Source organism: Phyllobates terribilis, unplaced genomic scaffold (assembly GCF_046119375.1).
Source record: "Phyllobates terribilis strain yellow unplaced genomic scaffold, ASM4611937v1 Scaffold_2__4_contigs__length_985480577, whole genome shotgun sequence".
NCBI classification, from domain to species: domain Eukaryota; kingdom Metazoa; phylum Chordata; class Amphibia; order Anura; family Dendrobatidae; genus Phyllobates; species Phyllobates terribilis.
In genome coordinates this window covers 920372362-920386031 of record NW_027362762.1, presented here as the reverse complement: position 1 = coordinate 920386031, position 13670 = coordinate 920372362, and the positions used below count along the sequence as shown (strand labels likewise).

General features: G+C 45.3%; 1 long non-coding RNA gene across 2 annotated transcripts in view; it reads left to right on the top strand.

Moving 5' to 3' along the window:
* The first annotated feature begins 4167 nt into the window (after positions 1-4167).
* LOC141236824 (uncharacterized) overlaps positions 4168-13670 on the top strand; it is a 94166-nt gene continuing 84663 nt past the window's right edge. For both annotated transcript variants that reach the window (XR_012302426.1, XR_012302425.1), the window contains exons 1-2: positions 4168-4354; positions 8298-8395. This is a non-coding gene — a long non-coding RNA (uncharacterized lncRNA). The remainder of the gene's footprint in view (positions 4355-8297; positions 8396-13670) is intronic.

Here is a 13670-nt window from a genome sequence, read left to right as displayed (position 1 = left end):
AGACTTGTCAGAGCGTTTCACAGGAGGTTTCCTGATAAGCCCGGGCCTAGGGGATCCGGAGGATCCTCTTAGAAGAGGGGGTACTGTTAGAACTCTCCTGTTGATTTTTTTCTTGTTTGCTGGTCACATGACCTTTTTTGCCTATTTAATCCGGCTCCGCCCTCCTGGCCTTGCTGGACTTCATTGTAATTACTACTCTTGAGCTAGCTTGGTGCTCTGTTACCTTTCTCTGTTAGTTTTGCTAGGTGTTCTGACCTCTATGTTCTATGTTGTGCGTTTGTCTTTTTCTGCTACAACTTCTGCTAGGAGGTGTCCAACTTTATCCCAGTCCCTAGTTCTTGTAGGGATCCCTCCCTTGCATCTATAGGTCTTCGTACAGACTAGCTGAGGACTTTAGCGGGTCTGATCGCAGGATCAGGTTCCCCGTTACATCGTAGGGATCCAGTTTAGTTCTATTGTAGGGACAGATCTCCTGTCTTTCCTTAGTGCTTGTAGCAGATCATAACACCGCTGCACGACCAGCTCTACCCTCACCTACTGTATCCTCACCCATCCCTTGTAGATTGTGAGCCCTAGCGGGCAGGGTCCTCGCTCATCCTGTACCAGTCACTGTCACATTGTGTTCAAGATTATTGCAATTGTTCTTGTATGTATACCCCTTTTTCACATGTAAAGTGCCATGGAATAAATGGCGCAATAATAATAATGTAGGATGTGATAATGTAAGGTATTGCAGAGTATAGTAGGATAAGTATTGATAGATAGTATAGTGTGTAAGAGAATGGTCAGCCATAATATACTAATATGCATGTCTGGGAGCTTTACCCAGAGTGGAGACATAGAATGACATCAGTGCCCTTAGTAGGTATGGATGGAGTCCATAAAGGTTAATCAGAACAGCTGTAGGGGACTGTGATAGGTAATAGATGGTATTATATGGTAGTGAATAGTATATATGTTGAAATGAGATAGAAACCAGAACCAAGAACTGTCAATTTTGAAGAGTTATGTGAGTAGGCTAAAAGCAGTAATGTGAGTAATGACATTAGCCAAAAGGTACATGGAGATTACTAGGCAATACCCATTAATATTATCATGTTGTGTCATTGTATGCTTTGTTCTAAAATGTATGCGTCTTTTGTCGCAATATGTTGTTTTCTTAGTCTAACGATGTATAAACCGCCCTTTATACTGTTGTCCGGGACCAGACCATTGCCAAATCCCCAACCATTGTGTTACTTGTCTGGACACCTGTGCGTGTCTGCATGGTTCACCGCAATGTCTTCTGTATCTGCTCTGTTACACTTCTCTAATAAACCTCAGTACCTGCTTCAAAGAAGGATTGTCTACAGCATCTTCTCGAATCTTTCAGCTCTCAGTAAGGACTTTCTACATAGTGTAAGGTCTAGTGTTATAGGACAGGTATTTAGGATGCAGATAGTTGACTATAGGGTAAGTTAGGAGTTAATGTTTGAGACTAACCCACAGTGCTAGGGAAAGAGACTGCTTTGCAATAGTTGGTCAGAGAAAGAGTTTGGAGTGAGGAGTGAACAGAGCTGTAAAAAGGGTGAACCTGCTTGAGAGGAGACTGAAGGATGAGGGATAGTGAGATCCTGAAGAAAGTGACCGACGAGACAGAGTAGCCTTTCGGAGACAGATCCTAGGAGAGGATGTCTAGGCACGAAACCTGGATCTTGTAGCACAGACAGTAACGGGCCTTAGCAGGACTGAAAGATGGGGACTAGCGAAGGGTCCCGAGCAGGAGGTCCAGTTCCCAGTAGTGGAAGAAATAGAACACGGAATTGCTGAGCAAGTTGCAAAGACTTACTGATCATGACTGTAGCGTTACAGCAGGGTTGTTGCAAAGTAGGGATAAACAGTGTGCCTTGAAAGCCCTGAAGAATATTACAGAGGAAGGATGCTTTGTGGAAAAATGCTTCATACGCTAAAAGAAACGTCCATAAGATTTTGTTTTCACTATCCCTTGTACATAACCCTTATCAAGTTATAGTTCAGTAAAGACTTTATTTTTGAATGGTGATCTCCCCCATTGAATGGTACAACATCTTGTCCTGTCCAACCCACACCACGTTACATGCGGCTAGCACGGGTGTAAGGCCCTCACAGCACAAGTCCACACATCCATCCAGGACCCACACTTTCATATAACGTGCTGGGCTGCGGAAGACGATTGCCTCGCCTGCGGCTACCGCCCCGCACCACGTTACATACCCAATCAGGATGGTCCCTAACTCTAGTATCTCACCTCGGTATCTGCCAGCAAGCCTCAAAATAGACGGAGGCAGAGCAGGACCTGAACCTGACCGTATTTTATACCTGGCCATGCAAAGTTAAATAGACAAAGTGCACCACCTAAAAGGGGGGTGGTCCGTCCCCCAAATGTAAAAAGTACAAGAAACTAAAGCATAATCAAAATCATGGGCCAGCACACAACTTTCAGGGTAAGTGTAATAAGTAGGTACACATTCACAGCTGAGGATTGCTTTTACACTCTTTTGATCAAAATGGTGTCAACTAAGTACCCTATGTTTATAACATATATTACTACTACTTATCTACTTACTGCAAGGTATTTATTCATTGATTTTACTCTAGGTTTTGTCTGTTAATGTTTGCAGTGCGACTATGCATCTACACATTGCACTATTTTATTTTATTTTCCAGAGAAGTTTCAAGTTCAGTTTAAGCTAGACTTATGTAAGCACTGTTCTTGTGTGAAGTGCACGCTGTGCTTGTATTACGTGAGCACTATGCTCGTGTAATGTGTGGGCTGTTTTAGCATGAAGTGTGAACTGTGCTTGTGTGACGTGCGCTGGGCTTGTGTGACATGTGCGCTGTGCTTGTGTGACATGTGCGCTGTGCTTGTGTGACATATGCGCTGTGATTATCTGATCTGTGTAGAACTTGTTTTATTGTGTAACATGTTATTTAAAGGGATATTTTCAAGTTATCTCTTGAGCAGCTAAGAGCAGGCAGTTTCCTTACGTCCTGATTTCTAGCAGGGCAGGCTCTCCTCCTTGAGTAACAGATATAGTGAAGAGTAAAACTATTGTATTAGTAGAACTATTAAGTTCAGCACAACCTCCACTGTAACACATTCAGCTACCAATGGTTTGTTCTAAGCCTACACTGCTACAATGCTCACTACGTGTTTTGGCTCATTTAGTGAGGTGGATCCTCCAAGCACCAGGTCCGGGTGGGCACATGAGCCATGGGCGCTCGGTGGAGCAGGTAAAGCATGCACAATACAAGGACCGAAAGCACTAGTGACTGTAGACAGACAGAACACCAGACACCAGGTATGGATATGGTGCAGGTACTAGAAGCGCTGGAGGCCATAGGCAGAAATAAAACAGAAAAAACTGAGAGCCTTCCTTAATACCAACAAACAGGTGTGTGTCTTGGTGGGCCTCATATAGGCTTAGACAGACAATCACATAGGAGCATGCCGGCCCACTTACAAAGTCTGACGCAGAGCACAATAGAGTTGAGCAGGAAGGAACAGGGCCCGGAACACTATGCTTGCACATACAGATAACTGGGCATTTGAACAAGCACACAACTCCACAGATGAGCTATATAAAGGTGAGTGGAGGTGAACTATATAGAAAACAATGGGATGGAGAGAGATGGCTAGGATGTTAAGAGTTAACCTCCCTCCAGAAATATGGCCCACTTGCCTGGCTGTAAAGACAAGGCTCCATGGAAATGAGTTCAGCACTATAAAAGACAAAGGCTTTTAATACAGGAAAAGGACAGCAGTTAGAAAAAATAAGTGAATTGCTAACTGGCAATTTTCATACTGTCTAACTAATTAAAGCAATTTAAGAACTTGACAACATCACCTTAAAGGAGAGTCCCCATACACAAATCCCACACAGGGGCCTTTGCGCTCTGTGTCCGCCCATGCTTATTACCATATGTTGTCTCCATTCTCTTTTCCTACATGTATTTTCTATTAACACTGTATATCCAATATGTTCTCTTTCTATTTCACTTCTATAAATACAGGCTCGGTCTGGCCTGGCGGGGCGCCGGGAAATCTCCCGGTGGGCCCCGGGCCCCTTGCAGAGGGAACAGGAGAATAAAAAAAAATAAAAAAAAAAAGTGGTCGTGGGCCCTTTAAGGGCGCACGCACGCACTTTCACCGACGCGATGCCCAGGACAGTAGCGGGAGGGGCCTGGGAGCAGGAGAGCAGGGGCTGCACTGCAGCGTCACACTCAGCAGACAGGGCCGTACGTCTGCTAAAAGTGACGTCACAGCGCGCCCTGCACTGCAGGCTCCCACATTAGGAGCGTGTCTGTACACTGTATGGGCTGGAAACAAGCCAAGGTACTGTAATATTTGTGTGTTTGTATGGATTTTTATGTATATGCTGCCTGCATGTGTGTGTGTACAGTGTGTGTATATGCCTGTGTGTACAGTGTGTGTGTATATGCCTGTGTGTACAGTGTGTGTATATGCCTGTGTGTGTACAGTGTGTGTGTATATGCCTGTGTGTGTACAGTGTGTGTATATGCCTGTGTGTGTACAGTGTGTGTATATGCCTGTGTGTGTATATGCCTGTGTGTGTACAGTGTGTGTATATGCCTGTGTGTGTATATGCCTGTGTGTGTACAGTGTGTGTATATGCCTGTGTGTACAGTGTGTGTGTATATGCCTGTGTGTGTACAGTGTGTGTGTATATGCCTGTGTGTGTACAGTGTGTGTATATGCCTGTGTGTACAGTGTGTGTATATGCCTGTGTGTACAGTGTGTGTATATGCCTGTGTGTGTATACGCCTGCATGTGTGTGTATATGCCTGTGTGTACAGTGTGTGTATATGCCTGTGTGAATATGCCTGTGTGTGTACAGTGTGTGTGTACAGTTATGTGTATATGCCTGTGTGTGTACAGTGTGTGTATATGCCTGTGTGTGTGTACAGTGTGTGTGTACAGTGTGTGTATATGCCTGTGTTTACAGTGTGTGTGTACAGTGTGTGTATATGCCTGTGTGTACAGTGTGTGTATATGCCTGTGTGTGTATATGCCTGCATGTGTGTGTATATGCCTGTGTGTACAGTGTGTGTATATGCCTGTGTGTGTACAGTATGTATACAGTGTGTGTATATGCCTGTGTGTGTACAGTATGTATACAGTGTGTGTATATGCCTGTGTGTGTATATGCCTGTGTGTGTACAGTGTGTGTATATGCCTGTGTGTGTACAGTGTGTGTATATGCCTGTGTGTGTATATGCCTGTGTGTGTACAGTATGTGTACAGTGTGTGTATATGCCTGTGTGTGTATATGCCTGTGTGTGTATATGCCTGTGTGTGTACAGTGTGTGTATATGCCTGTGTGTACAATGTGTGTATATGCCTGTGTGTGTACAGTATGTGTACAGTGTGTGTATATGCCTGTGTGTACAGTATGTGTACAGTGTGTGTATATGCCTGTGTGTGTACAGTGTGTGTATATGCCTGTGTGTACAGTGTGTATATGCCTGTGTGTGTGTGTACAGTGTGTGCCTGTGTGTGTACAGTGTGTATATGCCTGTGTGTGTGTATATGCCTGTGTGTATATGCCTGTGTGTGTACAGTGTGTGTATATGCCTGTGTGTATATGCCTGTGTGTGTACAGTGTGTGTATATGCATGTGTGTGTATATGCCTGTGTGTGTACAGTGTGTGTATATGCTTGTGTGTATATGCCTGTGTGTGTACAGTGTGTGTATATGCCTGTGTGTGTACAGTGTGTGTATATGCCTGTGTGTATATGCCTGTGTGTGTGTACAGTGTGTGTACAGTATGTGTATATGCCTGTGTGTGTGTACAGTGTGTGTACAGTATGTGTATATGCCTGTGTGTGTGCCTGTGTGTGTACAGTGTGTATGTGCCTGTGTGTGTGTATATGCCTGTGTGTGTACAGTGTGTATGTGCCTGTGTGTGTGTATATGCCTGTGTGTACAATGTGTGTATATGCCTGTGTGTGTACAGTATGTGTACAGTGTGTGTATATGCCTGTGTGTACAGTATGTGTACAGTGTGTGTATATGCCTGTGTGTGTACAGTGTGTGTATATGCCTGTGTGTACAGTGTGTGTATATGCCTGTGTGTGTGTGTACAGTATGTGCCTGTGTGTGTACAGTGTGTATATGCCTGTGTGTGTGTATATGCCTGTGTGTGTACAGTGTGTGTATATGCATGTGTGTGTACAGTGTGTGTATATGCTTGTGTGTATATGCCTGTGTGTGTACAGTGTGTGTATATGCCTGTGTGTGTACAGTGTGTGTATATGCCTGTGTGTATATGCCTGTGTGTGTGTACAGTGTGTGTACAGTATGTGTATATGCCTGTGTGTGTGCCTGTGTGTGTACAGTGTGTATGTGCCTGTGTGTGTGTATATGCCTGTGTGTGTACAGTGTGTGTTTATATGCCTGTGTGTGTGTGTTTATATTCCTGTGTGTGTGTATATGCCTGTGCGTTTGTGTATATGCCTGTGCGTGCGTGTGTGTGTGTATATGCCTGTGTGTGTGTGTGTATATGCCTGTGTGTGTATATATGCCTGTATGTGTGTGTGTGTGTGTGTGTGTGTATGTGTATATGCCTGTGTGTGTCTATATGCCTGTGTGTGTACATTGTGTATGCCTGTGTGCTTATGTGTCTTCACACGTGTGTGTGTGCTTCCCTGCGTGTCTGCATTTTTGTGTGTGTGATTGTCTGAGTGTGTCTGTGCATTTCTGTGTGTGCTTGCCTGTGTGTGTACGTGTCCCCATTTCTGTGAGCATGTGTATCTGCGTGTGTATATTAGGGCTCTTTCACATGTCCTGATATTTACGGGACTGGAGATATCCATGTTCACCTGTGTGTCATCCGTGTGACACGTACCGGCGCTTGGGAATCAGTATACAGTTAGCGCTGTTCCCAAGAGCCGGGTGCTGAGCGCTGCCCTCATCATAGATCCCTGCAGGCGCTGTGATCAGCAGCAGCGGGGTCAATGATGAGAGTAGTAGTCTACTCCCACTGTGTCCGTGTCCAACTATAAAAATAAGAATAAAATAAAAAAATCCTTATACTCACCTCTCCTAAGTGTCACCTGCTGTAATCCGTGCGAGCGCTCACGCCGAGGAGAATGACTTCTGCAGCGAGCTTGTTCCAGAGCTGCGCTTAGTGAATGACAGGGCACCGCTTGTTGAGCGCAGCTCCGGAGCTCACTTGCTGCAGGAGACATTCTCCTCGGCGTGAGCGCTCGCACGGATTACAGCGGGTGACACTTAGTAGAGGTTAGTATAAGGATTTTTTTATTTTGTTCTTTTTACAGTTGGACACAGCTTGTATAGACTATTACTCTCATCATTGACCCTGGGGTGCTGATCGCAGCGCCTGCAGGGATCTATGATGAGGGCAGCGCTCAGCGCTCTTCCCAAGCACCGGGTGCTGTCATCAGTGTGCGGGACATTTTGCGGTCTGGACATCAGGTAAAAAACAGACATGTCAGCGTGTTTTGCCCACGGACACCACATGGTCTGTGTAAAGTGGAAACACACTGACATGTGCACATATGCATTCATGTGAATGGGTCTACGTGTGTCAGTGTCTCTGGTACGTGTGGAAACGGTCACCGCATGTACTGACGTGTGAAAGAGCCCTTAGTATGTGTCTGTGTGCGCTTTTGTGTGTGTAAGCGCGCTTCTGCATGTCTGTGTGCTCTTCCGAAGATTTATTATATTTGGAGAGAGATGGGAGAGAAATTTTAGGAGACAGAATGGAGAGATGTGTGAAGAAACAGTATGGTGAACTAGGGGAGGGGTGGGAATGGATGCGAGAACAGAATGGGGATGTATGAGGAAACAGTATGGAGAGTAGGGGAATAGTGTGAGGAGACAGTATGGCGGGAGAAAAGTGTGAGGTGACACAGCACAGAGACTAGGTAGTGTGGGGGAAGGTATAGTGATGCGGCAGTATGGGGGGAACAGTGTGAGGGCACAGAAAGGGGGGAACAGTATGCTGAGGAGGGGGAGTGTGATGAAGGGGCACAGTATAGAGACTGGGCAGTATAGGGGGGACACAGTGTGAGAGGACAATGTGAAGAGGGGGCCCAGTATGGTAAAGAGAGGACAGTGTGAAGAGGGGGCCCAGTATGGTAAGGAGAGGACAGTGTGGAGAGCAGGTACCATAAGAGGGGTAGGGTGTATGTCATATTGTGTGCAGGGAGCATTGTAAGAGTTAGGTTTATTCAGGGACTCAGTGTAGATATTTTTATTCAGAAGCATTATAATGACTCTGCTATCTTTAAGGGCATCGTGTCGGGATGTGCTGCAGAAGACCGGAGAAGATGGAAGTCTGCAGAGACGAGCTGTGGATGAGAAAAGTCATCATGGAGACTGGACAAGAGGTAAGATACCTGGATGTAAATGTTCATTTGTGATCCTGCCTGCGTCTCATCAGTACTGTGGTTCCTGTATGGTCCGCAGTCTGATGATGACTGATAACAACTCCCAGTATCTCTATTGTTAATTACATACTGGGAGTTGTAGGTTTATGCGATACAAAGATATATGGGGCTGACCTGACATTACAAATGATGGTGGTTCAGATGATGTATTCATGTACTGATGAGTTTGTGCGCGTCTGCGTGTTTGTGCGCGTCTGCGTGTGTGTGCGCTTCTGTGTGTTTGTGCGCGTCTACGTATCTGGAATAATATGTATTTTGTAAGATGCGTGTATGTAAGAGTCCATTGTGGTGTGTAATAACATTCATATGCTTGGGGCACCTTTACTAAATCTATTAGGACTTGCTCACATGTGTTAGGGAATTCCATTTGTCTTTCCACATTTAGGAACAGACAAGTGAAATTTGCTAACCTTGTCATAACCATAGGGTTGTACTTGTATGGAGCGGGTTCAGGAGCTGAGCCTGCTCCATACCGGGCAGATGTCGGCTGTGTTACATAGCCGGCGTCTGCCTGTAACAGCAGTGATCAGAGCTCCCCTTGATTGCTGCTGTTTTGAGTATTTAAGTGCCCTTGTCAATCACTAACAGCGGCATTTAGATAGCACGATGGCCGGTGCATGCAGTCACCTGCTCCCTTCAGCCCCCTGTGACGCAGCTGCAGGTTGCTGATGGGTTGCCAGTAGTGCTGAGTGAGCGTGGTCGGATAAGGTGTGATCCCAGCAGGCTCGGGTGTTATCCATGTATCTTGTAGTGCTCTGCTAATATGCTCGAGTCCCTGCGGTAACATGTTTTGCGGCGGTAGACAGAAGCAACACATGCAGTGATTACCTAACAAACAGGCAATTCCTGCATGTGTTGCGTCTGCCTGCAAAACATGCTACCCTGGGGACTCGAGCATATTAGCAGAACATTACAAGATACCTGGATAACACCTGAGCATGCTGGGATCACACCTTATCCGACCACGCTCGCTCAGCACTAGTTGCCAGATGCTGCTGCCATGTTAGTCGTTCAATGAAGCTCAGCCTGAGGCTGGGCTCCATGGAAGTGTCACAATCCAGGTGCCGGACGTTATTGCAGCACCCTCACTTTGTAGTTCGCGGTGACTGTAATGTCTCCCTCCTTGCACCGACCTTATAACAGGAAGCGAGTTGCGGCAGGGAGAATAAAACGTAATTTTCTCTGTGTAGCCAACGCTTTTCCATTAAGCCGTCTAACCAGGCTTTAAACCCTATTTACCTGCAGATTACCCCTATATCTGCAGATAAATAGCGTTTTTCAAGGTGACAAGTTACCATTAAAGGGACTCTGGCAGTACGGAATGACTGTTCGAACAAAGTCCTGCCGCTCAGTGCTTCACAGCGCGGCCAATCATGTAACTATAGTGCATTATAGAAAAACATAACAAATAATAAAACCGTTTATGGTGGGCTGTAGTGTGGGCCCGTAGAGTCAGTTCCCCTGGTGGGCCCTAGGCACCCCAGTCCGACCCTGTATAAATATATTGTGATATGAGCTCAGGGAGCTGTGAAATTTCTAAAATAATATACATAGATAACCATTGAAATGTCTCTTGACTTAGTTCAATGGGTATATTATTGGAAATTGGAAATAATAAACTAGCACTAGACAAGGAAAAAATTGAAAGCGCAACATAAGATACATTGTCCATCAAAGGAAACACAATGATACAAAAACTACAAAAAAATATCAGATTTTGTCATTTTCAACCAGTGCAATGTTCTGAACATGGGAAAATTATGGACTTTTACTAAAATTAGAGATTAGCAAATCTGACTAAATTTAAATTTGGCAGATTTCCTCGAATTTGGTCTTATTCTGCTCTTCTATCCCTCCAGACTCCAGAGTATAATAACCCAAGGGTAAAAAATAAATAATACCTTTCCCCAGCCCTCACTTGCCGTTCCTCCGGTCTGGCCTCCTCACTATGCCTAGCAATGTCATGACATTGCGGAGCAACAAACATTATGACATCACAGGAGGCTTAGAATAGTGGGGTGACACCTACCATGATATGACAGGAGGCCTTGACTAGTGGGGCGACATCTACCACGACATCAAGGGAGACCTAGACTAATAGGGTGACCGCTCCCATGATATCGCAGGAGGATTAGAGTAGTGGGGTGACACCTACCATGACATCACAGGAGGCCTAGACTAGTTGGGTCACACTTACCATGATATAACAGGAGGCCTAGAGTAGTGGGGTCTCACCTACCATGATATCATAGGTGGTCTAGACTTGTGGGTGTTATGATCTGCAACATGAACGATGTAGCGGGCTGCCTGTTCCTAGCGAACAGACCCGCCTTAGTCCTCGGCTAGTCTGAACGAAGACCTTTAGCATAAAGGGAGAGGTCCCTAAAAGAACTAAGGACTGGGACAAAAAATGGGACACCTCCTAAACAGAGAAGTAGTTGCAGAACACAAAAAGACAAAAGTACTAGAGGTCCCAGAAGGACCAAGAAACTGACAGAGAAAGGCACCGAAGCACCTGGCTAGAGAAACAGTCAAACACTGAAGTCCAGCACAGCGAAAAGGGGGGAGCTGGAATATAAAGGCAGATGGTCACGTGACGGCAAAACACAAGATGGAAAAAACAAACAGGAGGGTTCTAACAGTACCCCCTCTTTTATGAGGATCCTCCGGATCCTCCAGGCCCAGGCCTATCCGGAAACCTCTTGTGGAAAGCTTTAACAAGCCTAGGAGCAGAGACATCATCCGTCCTTACCCAGGAGTTATCTTCGGGACCGAAACCCTTACAGGAGACAAGAAAACTGTAATCTCCCTCTATGCCATCTAGAATTCAAGATAAGAGAAATTTCATATTCGCCGTCTTCCACCACAGGAGGAACTGTGACAGAGGCGTCCCTATTAGATAAGTCAGCCTTTTTCAACAAGGAAACATAAAACACAGGATTAATCTTCCAGGAAGTAGGGACATCCAACCTAACAGCAGACGGGTTAACAACCTGAAGCACTTTAAATGGACCCACAAACTTAGGACCCAGTATTTTAGAGGGAATCCTCAACCGCAGGTTCTTCGAGGACAACCAAACCATGTCACCCACAGTAAACAAAACCTCCTTATGTTTCCTGTCAAAATACTTCTTGGACTTCTTGTTAGCCTCTTGAGGGTTGCAACGTACATTAGTCCAAACTCTCTCCAAATCACCGGAAAAATTCTCCTCTTCCGGCACCGCCAACCCCAATTTGGAGAACCAACCAAAAGATGGATGTCTCCCAGTACAACAAAAAAAAGGAGAACACCCAGCAGAGGAGGATGCATGATTGTTAAGAGCAAATTCTGCGAGAGGCAGAAACTCAGACCACACCTCTTGATTGTCCGCCACAAAACAACGCAAAAACTGTTCTACATCCTGGTTCTTTCGTTCAGTCTGTCCATTAGACTCAGGATGATAACCAGACGAAAATGACAAATGGACTCCCAACCTGTTACAAAAAGCACGCCAAAAGCGAGCCACAAACTGAGGTCCTCTATCAGAAACAATATCCGTGGGAACGCCATGGAGCTTGACAATCTCCTTAACAAACGCCTTAGCGAGTGTCTTGGCGCAGGGCAACTTAATGAATGGAACCAAATGACACATCTTACTAAAACGGTCCACGACCACCCAGATGACAGTAAAACCCTCGGACACAGGAAGATCAGTAATAAAATCCATTGTGAGATGTGTCGAAGGCGCACTAGGAACCTCCAGAGGGCAAAGCAACCCCGCTGCAGGGGTATGTGAAGCCTTTGACCTAGCACACACCATACATTGACGCACCCACTTGATGACTTCCTTCTGCCACCCAGGCCACCAAAAACTGCGACTGATAAGTCTCTTAGTCTCAGAAATTCCTGGATGACCTGCCAACCGAGACTCATGATACTCCACAAACAAATCTCTCCTAAAGGTTCTAGGCACAAACAACCTCCCATGGGGAGTGTTAGATGGGGCATCCTCTTGGGCTTTCAGAATCCCATCTTCCAAAACGGAGTCCAATGCTGCTACCACAACTCCTTCCTGTAAAATGCTTTCCTCCTCCTCGGTACCAACCATGGGAGAAAAGCTGCGAGATAAAGCATCGGCTTTAACATTATTAGTACCAGGGATATAGGGAACAGAAAAATTAAACCGAGAAAAAAAAAGTGCCCACCTAGCTTGACGGTCATTCAAGCGCTTGGCAGCATCCAGATAGATCAAATTCTTATGATCTGTGAAAACCTGAATAGGAAATTCAGCACCTTCCAAGAAATGATGCCAATGTTCAAACGTGAGTTTGATAGCCAGCAATTCCCGATTAACAACATCGTAATTAAGTTCGGTTTCTGAAAATTTTTTCGAAAATAAAGCACAGGGATGTACTCCATCCTTGTTCTCCTGAGACAAAACTGCACCGACCCCCACTGAAGAAGCATCTACCTCGACCAAAAAAGGCTTGGTCTCATCAGGCTGCATAAGGATAGGGGCAGAACTGAACCTCTCCATGAGATACACAAAAGCTTCAATGGCCTCAGTAGTCCACTGGACCGTATTCGCACCTTTCTTGGTGAGATCGGTCAGCGGCTTAACAATTATAGAAAAATTCTTAATGAATTTCCTGTAATAATTGGCGAAACCCAAAAATCTCTGTATCGATTTCAAACCAATAGGCCTAGGCCATTCCTGCACAGCCTGAACCTTCACCGGGTCCATCTCAAAGCTCTCGCTGGAGATAATGTAGCCCAAAAAACTAATTCTCTGCACAGCGAACTCACATTTCTCCAGCTTAGCAAAAAGTGAATTATCACTCAATAACTGCAACACCTCACGTACGCTCCGCCAATGGGACTCCAGATCTGGTGAATAAATCAGAATGTCATCCAAATACACAACCACATTCTTACCAATCAAAGGTCTCAGGATGTCATTAATAAGGTTCTGAAAAAATGCAGGTGCACTGGTAAGACCAAAAGGCATCACCAGATTCTCAAAATGACCTACGGGAGTGTTAAAAGCAGTTTTCCATTCATCACCCTCCTTCATACACAACAAATAGTATGCCCCCCGGAGATCAATTTTGGAGAACCACTTGGCCCCTACTAACTGGTTAAACAAGTCAGGAATTAACGGCAATGGGTAGGAATTGCGTACGGTAATTTAATTAATTTCACGAAAGTCCACAGGTGACTTAGAAGGTCTAATGT